Below are 11,623 nucleotides of genomic sequence, written 5' to 3'. Positions count from 1 at the left end.
ATCTCTGCTCTAGCTAACTCAAATAAGCCACACCTTTCCTTTGTAGCCTTATTTGTGGACACAGGTGATACAAGTACGGCCTTCTAGGTCGTCGTGCAAAGCCCCATCTTTCAGGGCCGAGCGAGCTCGAAGCGCGAGAAAACGTTCTGACTTAATACGAAAGATAGTGTAGTGCTATGCATTACCAATGCACACAGATTGTGTCGGTTTTCTAATCTCGGGTCACCTTCCGTTCCTATGATATTCGTGGAGCTATGGATGTTTCCTTTATCCCACAAACACTAGCGAATGAAACGTTGCCCCCTAACAAAAATGAGAAAATGCACTTTAAAAAAAGAAGCTCTGACTGATGATATTGGGCCGAACTAGAGAATTAGCACTGGAAGATGATTAGCAGTTGTTTAGTTCAAAAATACTTCTTTTACCGTAAAGCTGAACCTCATATCTTACATTCTGCTACGTGGTCTTTTCGAGATTATGGAATAGTCCTATAAGTATGCATTAAAAAATCTTCACGTAACCTAAATAATCATAAGAAGAAACATAACTGAATATTATATGTGCATAGAAAAAAAAAAGGTGACTCCCCTTTTCTTAAGTATGCTTGTATCGAATATCTTCGCTTCGAAAGTTATAATAATAATAATAGATGTTTTTTTCTCGTTACTCATCACTGGCTTTATTTCCTATTTGATCTTCTTATTCTTATTATTATTATAATTAAACACAGCATACAATCTAAAATAAACTGAACGATACTACAAAAAATCTGCCGATAAAAACTACTTTGAGAAAGAATAGGTTTACTTTAGCGTTTTAACTTCAAACTAATTAGAATAAGAACGTTAGATGAGACCCTTGAAAAAGAATTAAAACCGTTTAGCGGAGAATATGGAGTTTCTCAGGCCTACTTCACTATTTTTTTTATTTATTACCTTTGCGGCGATTCGTTAATTCGATGGCCTCCGACGGTCCCAATGGCTCTGAGCACTAGTTAGTTGGCCAAGTGCCCCTAATTCTTGCTATTAAATATGTCTTGACACACAGCATTAGATATAGGCTTAAGTCTGTCATTTGATTGACACATCAGGTTATTTATGAGACCATGAGAGTACAAGATCTTCAATTCAATCGATCAGTTCCTTCAGCGTAAAGGCATGTTGATTTGAGGCAAAAGCAAGGCGATGCTTAAAAAACACACAAATGTAAGGGAATCAAGAAAATGCTTGGTTTTTGTGTATTATTGATAAAGGCCTTGGGTATGCTGTTGACCTGTCGAGACAAAATCTGCGTGCACCATTCACGCGGAAAGGAGAGATATAACATTGTGTTATTTGTCCGCTTCTTTATCAATTCAACTAAGACGTCCTGTTCTATCTATCTCATTTTCGATTATAACCTTCTGTTTTAAAGCAATAGATTATCATTTACTTTAGCCATAGTTTGTGACGGCGCTACATTGAAGTCTGCAAATACTTCAACATGGCATTAGACGAAGTATATAGGTTCAAAGGACCGCTTGAGATAGAGAAAATTTTGGTTTGACCACAAAAACACCAATGTTCCTTCTAATTACCAATTACTACTTACCCATAGAACTTGTAACTTCGGTCCGTAGCAACCAATAAAGGAAATGGGTCGAAGTCGCAGCTGGTGTCGGGAATCGTTCCAGACGGTTGATCCTAGCATGAAATGAACTATAATTACGCTGAGCTTTGAACCTAAAATCACCTCACGTGCCTTTTGAACTGAACGACGCAAAACGTTACCACTACATTATCACAGGGACTGATTAGAAGCCACCGGGAAAGCAAGTAGTACCCACGCAGACTATGTGCCTAACCTCGTGAATAAAAACAAAGGGTATCTGTCTGCTTGGTGCCAGTAAAACATTTTCAGCTGATTGCATGCCCCACGTAAATTGCCCTTCGTAACATAAAAATGACCATATGACCGTGTAATTAAGATCCACTGAGGTACAAAACGGTGAACATGATAATCACTGGGCGAGTAAATGTTTCGTTAGCAGATGAAACGCGTGTAACTATATACATAATGTCGAAGAATCTTTAGATCATTGCACGATCACACAATGCCGAGCACGGAACTATGCTACCATTGTAAACCAAAGTGGCTGTACCGTCCGGTATCAGGAACAATTTAGAATACTCTATATAGTTTCCTATGACTGTCTGAGTAAATCATTTGCCTTTAGGGCAATGAGTGGGCGAGTTCGAATTTGTTTCTGTGTCGTAACAAGTAAATGCTACCTTTTAAGCCATCGGTATATTGCCATTCAATTGCTAGAATTGTCAATGTTTGCAGAGGTGCTATCTATTGGTAAGATACTCCACGCTTGAAGGATCACTCTTACGCAAGCATCAGATAACTACAGAAAAATAGTCATATAGATCCGAAATGTTTTTAATGTATTTGTTTACATTAAATCTACATTATCGAAGATCGAACTCTGGATCTTTTCCGGACTGAAACAGCAGTACTTTAGAGCATGCTATGATGCTTTAGCAACGTAAGGTAAGCAATATTCCCAAAATATGGTCAAGCGTCCAATTCAGGTGCGCCATAGATCTTCAGTGCTCTGTAAATAATATGCCAAATATACGATCGTTTAGAAAATACAAATAAACTTCAAATAGTATGATGTATGCATTCATTAAATACTTTAGTAATGATGCGGAACAGGTTCTTCACTCGAGCTCCAATAGGGTTGTACTGCGGTTTTCTGTTCAACTGTAAACCCTATTGTTCCTACCAGTTATTTGTCTTTTCTTCAAACACAAACTTATTTCAACAGCGTCTTGCATTGAAACTTATTTAGGACAGGTAATCAAGGTTGAAAGTAATGCCAGCTCCATAGGTACAAGTTTTTTGGCAGAAGTCAACAAAAATCGAACGAGTGAATTTGTCAATAATATGTTTAAGTTACTCTTGACATGTACACTTCTAGACATGTCGCAACGCTAGTTCCAATGGCCAACATGCGCATATTATTTAGTAAGCATAGGTAAAGTATACTCCGAAAACTGCTGGCAGGTCAACATATCATTGCAATGGCAGCCAAGGCAAAGAAAACCGACGCACATAATTACTATTATAGCATGAGTTTGATGGAAGCCATCGCATGGCTGGCCAGCTATTGGAAGCATCTCGCCATAGATACGCCTCAGGATCAGCAAGCAACAAAAGCATGCTCCATTAATGTGCGTCTACCTAACGAACTCAGCTCCGTTACATAGCAACGCGGCTATTTGCACCCTTTATTTAACCGATAAGCCTCTTCGCTTCGACCCGTTAAACTTTACTCGGTGAAGTAATTCTCTCTCTTTTCTGTACATACGTGTATAATATGCCCGTGCAGTGGGGCTAATTATCGTAATAGTAATGATGATAATGGGGTTAATAGTGAATATCAGTCCTCCTCTTCCTGCCGTATCCATGAGGTTGTTGGGTGGGGTGGTTGTCTGCGCGTTTGTGTGGCTGTCTGGGTTCGCTGGTGACTGAGTGAGGCAGCGTTAGCGTCTGGGGTTCGTAGATAGGGCTCCCTCCCTCTTTCTATCTGTGCCTTTGGTTTTGCGTACCTGATCGGGTAGCTCACTTCTCAATGGAGCTGGTTGGTGGAGGCGCTCTATTGGCATTGAACAGCTGAAATAGTGTTTGCGTCCGCAGAACGCTGTCGATAATATATTCGTCGCTGAGCGATACCGCGCTCCGCCGGCGCGCGGCCGAACGCACATGCGCAGTTCAAAAGTTGCCGCGGATAGGCGAGGATATCCGACAGCAGCAGCCCATGCTGGCGCGCTGTTTCCTCTCTAAAGTTGGGGTGCCGGAATGGTTGGTTCAGCAGAGCGGTCTGAACCGTCGCCAGCGGGGCCCACGGACAGAGCGAACCGACGGTAGATAGCGACGTTCGACGTATTCTTTGTATGTTCCGCAGTATTGATATAGCTATTTGATATTATTCATAGTGATTTATAATGATGAAAACAACAACAGCGGCAACGTCGTCATCTATTCTGGCAATGTCATGCCATCTGCTAGAGTAATTCATGTGCAAGCGAAGCTGTTCGCTCGAATCGTACTGAAATAGAGTTATCTTAAATGCACCATAGAAATACTGTGAAACTGAGGACGTCCGTCGAGCGAGTGCGCTAAGCGTTTGCGTCCTCTTTGTCTATCCTGACAGCGTCAACAGTTACTATCGAGGCTGTTGGTAAGCATGTCGGTCTTTCCTTGGACGGTTTTGAGACGGATTCTCTAACCATCAGCTGTTACAGTGTTGTGTTTGCTGCTGCTGCTCCTGCTGCTGCTGCTGCTGCTGCTGTCGTGTCAAGCTTCAGCAGCAGGAACCGGATCGGCTTGATAACTTCTCAAGAATAGAAGACTGGGTTGGACATCTTCTTGTGCGGTGATAATCAGTGCCCTCCAGCTCGGATGTGTCTCTGCATAGGATTAACTGTGTTCAACAGAATGTTTGTCCAGGCTGGCATTTCGGTGGCCAATTAAGGATTGGTGGCATTCAGTTTTACCTTTAGTGTATTTGCTTCTAGGACATAGCGGGACTCAGCTGACGCACTGCACCTGTGGATTTCTAGCATCAAAAAGGTAAGCGACAAAAACGTCTTTAAAATTTTGACTATTTCTAAAAATTGTAAAGACTCGTCGTTCTGATAGGTCATTACTTGTGTTACATAGTCACAGGCCGTAGCCCTATCCAGCGCCGAGGCCAATACTTTTGGATAAACATCGGATGAAAAACCTCCGACTATGCATCTATCTATCTATCCTTATTAGACACATAGTCGAAGGTTAGCTGTTGTGTTGTATGTCAGACTTGTACAGGTTCCCTCTTGAGAACTTCAAATAAAAAGATCGACTATTAAAAAGCTATCTTTATTATATTTGCTACAGCACCACGGACCTTTCTTTCGTGCTCATCTGCTAGCTCGGTAACTCTTCAACAATTGCCATTTAGAATAATCTCGCGTCGTTCATCACAGTCGCCACTAGACGTCACCACTGTTGTTGATCACCGTGATAAATAGAACCATCCTGCGCTGTTGCTCCATTCCTTGGCTTTTTTGTACCTCACTTGTGTTTTCCATCATATCACCAATGGTATTATTAATGCATGATTCATGCGAATGGAATCTGTAAATTTACGCGCACACATTCCAATATTAGTGCCCTAATGAGGGAACGGGGAGGAAATCCAGTGGTCAAGTTATCGTGCGCGAGCGTACCACGTCTACGCCTACACACGGCCGCATCGTCCTCCGTGTCCTTGGGCTGCTGAGGGCGTTTCGCGTATATATTATAGGCCGCCATAAATAAAAATTCTCAGCGAGCATTAATGAAAAAAACATCAATTATGTATAGAAAAGCATGCGCGACATATATTCCGCTGTTATTTGCGCAAGATCGCCAGACAGATAGATAGACAGAAAGACAGACAGACAGACGGACGGACAGACAGACGGACGGACAGGCGCGATTTGCAGGAGTCGTCTCACGATTGCAATTTACTGTTAGTCGCTGCATATATTATAAAAATCATATAATTATAGCATAGATTCATAATTATCTACCTAGTTTAAGGAAAACACAACCTTAGCAGAGCTGATACAGCTGTGGCCTATTGCTTTGGCTCTTTGCCTCGCGGGCGAATTACTGAGCAAATCAGACCAAAACTAAATGAGCATATATAACCACTACATCCGTTGTCACTGCTATTATCTTTGTTGCAATGGTTGTCGAGAAGGTGATGTCGAGGTTCCGCAGGTCCTTACCTCCTGCCTTCACTTCATGTGACTGTGCTACTCTTAGGCTTGCGCGAGCCGATTACTAGTGATGATCATTACACTGGGAAACTTCTGCCCTTCAAGCATTGTGCAGGGTAGCGGAATTCAATGAGTACGCTCCTGAACCGAACTGAGAAACCTGAACCACACTCAAAAGACGCGGTCCTCGAAAGGGCGCACGATGCACAAGAAAAAAAAAAAGCGACGAGGCAGTACCGAAAGCAAGCCGCATATTTCGGTGGCTCTACTTTTCGTATCTCATAGTAAGTGCTTAAGATGACGGACAGGCGCGTTTTATCGCATCTCGATAAGTATACTAAATGACACCGACTACCAAATGTATTAACACGTTTAGGCTTTTTGACACAGATATATGTTCGCCATGTCTACAACATGGGTCTGCAGACATATCTACGGAAACCGGCCAAATTGACAATTGCGCATGCCTTAGCGGCTTCATATAACGCGTTAATTTTCAATACCTATAGGCTTATTATGTTCATATTTGCGTCGTTCTAATGTATTTCGCACACTGTAAACTCTGGGGAGCTTTGTCGTTGAGTGCTCTATTCATCAAATACAGTTTGTTATCCTGTATCAATACCGATACAATGTCGAGTGGGTTCATTTGGTGTTTTTCTCAGCAGGCTGTTTTGACTCATGCTTTAGCCAACTAAGAATCTCGATGATTTCAATAAGCAGAGGAATATACAATGTTATCGTTACGATAACTGGATCTGTTGACCGAATGACGTTAAGTCAGCGTTGTTCAGAAGTGACGCCAATACATACAGTCGGTGTCCTTTCGTCCAACGAAAACACGACCGCGATCAGCCGAAGCTAAACAGATGTATTCTACTCGAGCTCACAACGATGTCATAGGATTTTTGTTTGTCTCGTCGTTTCAGCGTTGTTGCCGGTCTTTAGATAAATCCGCCGATAAAAAGAAGACGTTTCGCCCAAACTCCGCTGGCCGCTGCCTTCGCCGCCCTAGCCACCGCTATCAAATACAATACAATACAATACAATACGTGCATGCACACTTGCACCCATGTATGTGTCTGCACGTAGAAGTGGTCACGGCATGCTGAATACAGGTGTTGTTTTTATATGTACATATAATTTACTTCGATTTCGTATGATAATGTCTTCGTCGTCGTTCTGGCTGCTGCTGGACGATAGCTAGACGCTTATTCTTTCTCTGTGACAATTTCGCAGGCTTCCAGCGTGTTTGTCCAGAACGTAACGGCGGTGATGACGACGATGACGGCGGCCGCTGCAACCTTTTCGTTGGCACAAAAATAATCTACCAGCAGTACAAATACTCTCAATATATTTTTAGAGATGACGCTGTTGCCGTGACCGCTGTTTTGACGTTACGCGTGTCGTTTCCGTCACATCCTCAGCTCTTTCTCGTGTTGACGCGGCATCCGACAACGACGGCAGTAACTGGTGATAGTAATGATGGTCGTGGAGTATTCTTTTGTCGTTGTTTGAATCGCTGACGCTAGGCATGATATAATATCTACGCAGCACGCAGAGATTCTCTTTCCCTTGAAGAAGATTAAATACGTATTAGTAGATCCAAATACCGTTCTGGTGATGTTCTCGGTTCTCTTTGAAGCTCATACAAATTGAAACAAATAAAATATATTCCCCGATTTAGTTAGTATGCACTCGTTTTATAAGTGGAATTTCTTTTTATTTCAGTTCAGTGTCATAGATGTAAGGCTTGTTATTATGTCATGTAAAATGCGGGTTGTTTAAAGTTATTTTTTAGGTGTGACGTCATGCCAAAATCTAAATTATCGAATTTCTACATAGGTTTTTACGTGTGTGCAAATGTACGTAGGAATATTTTCTCCGGGTTGAAACATTGATCGGGCACTATGGGGCCCATTAATGCCGCATTTTCTCATATGGGGATATTGCTATGTGTGGCCAACTGACGCTAAATCAAAAGACGGTTTGGTTATGTCACAACATCTGTTGGTCCACCTTGACGGAAAATGAATCTATATGTAGCCGCGATAGGCAGCCAGGTCTTTTCGCTGAAATCAATATAGATTATTGTTCCAGCATGCGAAGAACAGCTTTTTTTTTCAGATGGTTGAGCGCTTAAGTGAGATCATCTCATTTACGAAGGTTGAACGAGATTCGGGATGGACGCCATTAGCTGCGACAATTGTATCTGATAGTATGCATTAAGGCAAACCACAATTGTCATCATATCTTCGTTAGAAAAACATTCGTTTGGCTTATTTTTAGAAGCTACTTAAAGGGTAACAATGCAATTTTTTTCGTCGTAAAATTAAATTGTGAGCTCTCTCAGGCCACCGGTCGGGGCCCACTTTGTTCGTTGTTGCCTTTCTCAACCTGCATAGCCTTTAATATTCTGCCTGTAAACCTATATATGTGAACGGGCGTGTTTGCCTGTATGTGTGCTCAGGAATACCTGACATTTTTAAACCTAACACCTTTTCTGGTACACGACGCTACGCAAAGCGACCTTAAGCCAGGAATATTAGGCAGGTTTTAGCATTCCAATTGGTTAAAGCTACTGTGCAAGGTGATCGATCTACGATCTACGCCCTGACTCAACCCAGTGTCTGCGAGTACGTTATAGCGGGTGTTGGATTGATCATCAGAAGGTTTTTACAGGGCATCTGTGGAGCTAGGTGTACTAGCCGAATGCCATTGCTTCTCCGCACTCTTCAGAACGACCGCTAGAGTAGAGTAGAGTAGAGTAGAGTAGAGTAGAGTAGAGTAGGGCTTCTTTGAAGTCTTCGACACGCGGTAAATACACTATGGTTCTTCGTCAATAACAAGGAGTCCACACTGGATTCAGTGCAGCTTGAATTACCCGAATTTCGATATTTGCGGCCTAATTAGGCGCTATCAGGCGCAAGGTTGCGAGGACAGGAAAATGCGGTGCCTTCCCCATGTCGGCCGTATTATTTTTTCGCACAATTCACATTGAGCTACCTGACGAGTTCCGGTAGCATCGGATTCACCGAGTACATAATTGCTAACAGATACGAAAAAGAGAAATATACGTACCTGTATATTAAATGCGTGTCTGACGAATCGTGGTTGTTTGTTCTGATATATGTCAGTAGAAAGATAAACAGTTTTTTTGGACTATCATGATATCTGCAATAACTAAATCTACAGCGCATCAGGGACAAACTCTTATGATTACCTGCTCTGTAAGCAGTTTCTGTATATATATATAGATATTTTATCAATAGTATAAGCATCTTATTGCATTTGGTAATACGGATGCATTAAGGTAGAGCTGGACTCAGCATTGACATAGCTCATTTAACTTACAGTAACTATGCATTTTATATAGTCACAATTTATCCACGATTTACCCTCAATGTACACACCCGAATCGCCTGATTCAATCAGTACCCTAATTGAAAGGGGTACAAAAATAGCTATGTTCGTAATGATGAGACAATCAATGTATCGAGATTTACGGACTGCGATGACGTACTGTTGGCGATTCATCCGCATCTAGCGTATGTAGTTCTCATAGGTCATGCAGGGGTTCCCAAGCAACCTGCAGCCCACTTACCTTTTCCCCACAGAGTGCTATTACCACTGCGTAAGTTCTATGCAATGACTTACTTATTGTGTCAATGTCTCTAAATAGAGTCACTTTTTAGATACATGTACTTCTATCTATGTCTGGTAGTCTTTTCACTATAGTTAGTCACTACTGTGTCTCAGTATTTTTGGATATTTTTGACCGAAATGGATGCCGTCGCTATGTCTTATTGTGCGGGTCCTGTTGGAAGTTGGAAGCGTATTGGAGTATCAGTGTCGATCTAAGTGGCGCTTCGTACATTTCAACCATACAGCTCTGTTCCTTTTCAAGTAGTTTGTTGTCTGCAAAAGTTACCTGTTCCCTTGTTCCGACAAAAGCTAGAAGTGGCGGTTAGTTTCGAGTACGGCAATGACGTTGCGTAGGAGATCCGCTGTAGGAATCAAATGTACGTTGGGAATGTACGTAGGAATACGTGATCACAGTACGCTTAACGTTATTTGTTACTAAAAATCTATCCGATATTGACAGTTGTAAAAAAAAAAAGTTCCTTATTGAAGCTTTTCCGATTTTAGAAATTGGCGGACAACGTGATGTGATACGCGTGTCAGCTTCAAGTAGATTCTTCCAATTACGTTATATGCTCGCGCAAATATTTCTAACACGTTCTACCCTGACTCATCACGTAAGCGCGGACCAAACGGCTGATTAAACAGCCTCCAGTCAGTCACGCGTCGATTCAGCGCAAATGCTGCCGATAGTTATCTTCACAATAAAAATTAAATAAAAAATCACCACGTTTTAAGAGTTTATCAAGCGATAAGACCTTACTGAAGGAAAGCGCAGACGCTGATAGAAATTTTGTGGCGTCGACAGTTGCATTGTATTTTCAATTAACATATACTTTACAAATTCATTATGCGACTTCCAAAGGCCCAAAAAGAAAGCCCATTTGCATACATACAATGAATTAGAAAGGTATCGAATTCTACCTTAACTAATATTTCAGTCACAAAACTTTCTCTCGGTTGTATATAGGCATATTGTGTGCTCTTAAAAGTGCCGCGTCTGGAACGACCGCCGAGTGAGCAATGTCTGTATAAATTTGATATACTTACTACTATAGACTGCTTCGTGCAATTAGGGAACTTGAATGCATGCTCGATCATTATATGTGTATGGTTCTCTGGAACACGAATTGTCTCCCTCTACTCTCTACTATCAACAAAAAATATAGCCACGCAATGAGAGTTTTTTCTAGCTTGGTGACAATAGCCACCATGGGCACGACACAATACACAACGTCGCGGATAATGAAGGTTGCTGGTTCGAATCCCAGGAGGAACCACCCTCCATTTTACGATCTTCGCCATCATCACCAACACCAATTTTGGATCGAGAGAACAGAAACCTCCTACAAGAATAGCTACTACTTCTCGTCCCTGTTGTCGCTCTGAAGATGCCTTTCTCCAGTTCTTTCACCTATGCATGTATATATCTCTACATCTTATGTACGTCTTTCAGCAGAAATAAAGCGTGCGACTTACCGCCAAGTGCAGTTTTTCTACGAATGAACCGTGTGAATATTTTACAATCGTCGGCGTTCTTGTCCTTGCTGGCCTGCGAGGCTCAGCTCTCTTCTTTTTTTCTTCCTGTATTTTGTGTCCGTCTACACTCGGCCAGCACCACATAGGTTTGCTTGCGCGCTATGGCGATGCCGCATGCGTGCCAGCGAGCTTTGTGGTCAACCTCGGCCGTTTTCGCGCTTAAGCTTCTGCTGTTTCTGCATTCAGGCTGAGATCTCTCGGCCTCGCGAGATTTATCCACTCTCCCCCGTGAAAGCCAATGAACAAAGCAATATAACACTTCAGACACGGCCCTATTACATGAGTTGCGCCATCGGTCAGAAGCTCTGTTTACGAGACGATACAGACTTTTTATTTTTTGCCGTTGTTACTGTTTCTTAGCTAAATGCCATTTTTTCTACCTAATTTTTTTCCGCTATTCGCTACCGTTAATCTGAACTTAGCTCGTCCTACATTTTTGCTGTGCTTAAATGGCGCGTGTCATTAAAGCGTCAGTTTGTTATTGAGGCAAGCGACACACTGGAGAGGAGTCGTGTACGAGGTAAAGGACACCGACGAGGACAGATTAAAGACTGCCTCTATAGGAAGAATGAAAAAACCGTACGGAAAGCTAGAGGATAAACGCAGATGACGCGCGTATGATCTGAAGCCGATGAGAAGCACAT

The 11,623-nt window shown here is 42.1% G+C and overlaps 1 protein-coding gene and 1 long non-coding RNA gene across 4 annotated transcripts in view; one reads left to right on the top strand and one right to left on the bottom strand.

The window, feature by feature from the left end:
• Positions 1-2,515: 2,515 nt before the first annotated feature.
• Positions 2,516-8,410, bottom strand: LOC111263649 (uncharacterized). 2 transcript variants are annotated; one of them, XR_002682355.2, is made up of 3 exons: positions 4,940-8,410; positions 3,600-4,609; positions 2,516-2,599 (listed from the first exon to the last, which is right to left on the bottom strand). It is a non-coding gene; the product is annotated as an uncharacterized LOC111263649 (long non-coding RNA). The 2 variants fall into 2 exon arrangements; XR_002682354.2 differs by lacking the exon at positions 2,516-2,599 and having other exon boundaries at positions 2,649-4,609.
• LOC111263647 (uncharacterized) overlaps positions 4,532-11,623 on the top strand; it is a 99,034-nt gene continuing 91,942 nt past the window's right edge. Inside the window, exon 1 of one of the 2 annotated variants that reach the window (XM_022838946.2) lies at positions 4,532-4,623. The gene's annotated coding sequence lies outside the window, so the exon portion shown is untranslated. The remainder of the gene's footprint in view (positions 4,624-11,623) is intronic. The other variant, XM_022838947.2, reaches the window with a different exon arrangement.

The sequence above is a fragment of the Varroa jacobsoni genome, unplaced genomic scaffold (genome assembly GCF_002532875.2).
Source record: "Varroa jacobsoni isolate VJ856 unplaced genomic scaffold, vjacob_1.0 scaffold_780, whole genome shotgun sequence".
NCBI classification, from domain to species: domain Eukaryota; kingdom Metazoa; phylum Arthropoda; class Arachnida; order Mesostigmata; family Varroidae; genus Varroa; species Varroa jacobsoni.
The sequence above is the reverse complement of the archived record's forward strand: the minus strand, read 5'-3'. Positions and strand labels throughout refer to the sequence as shown.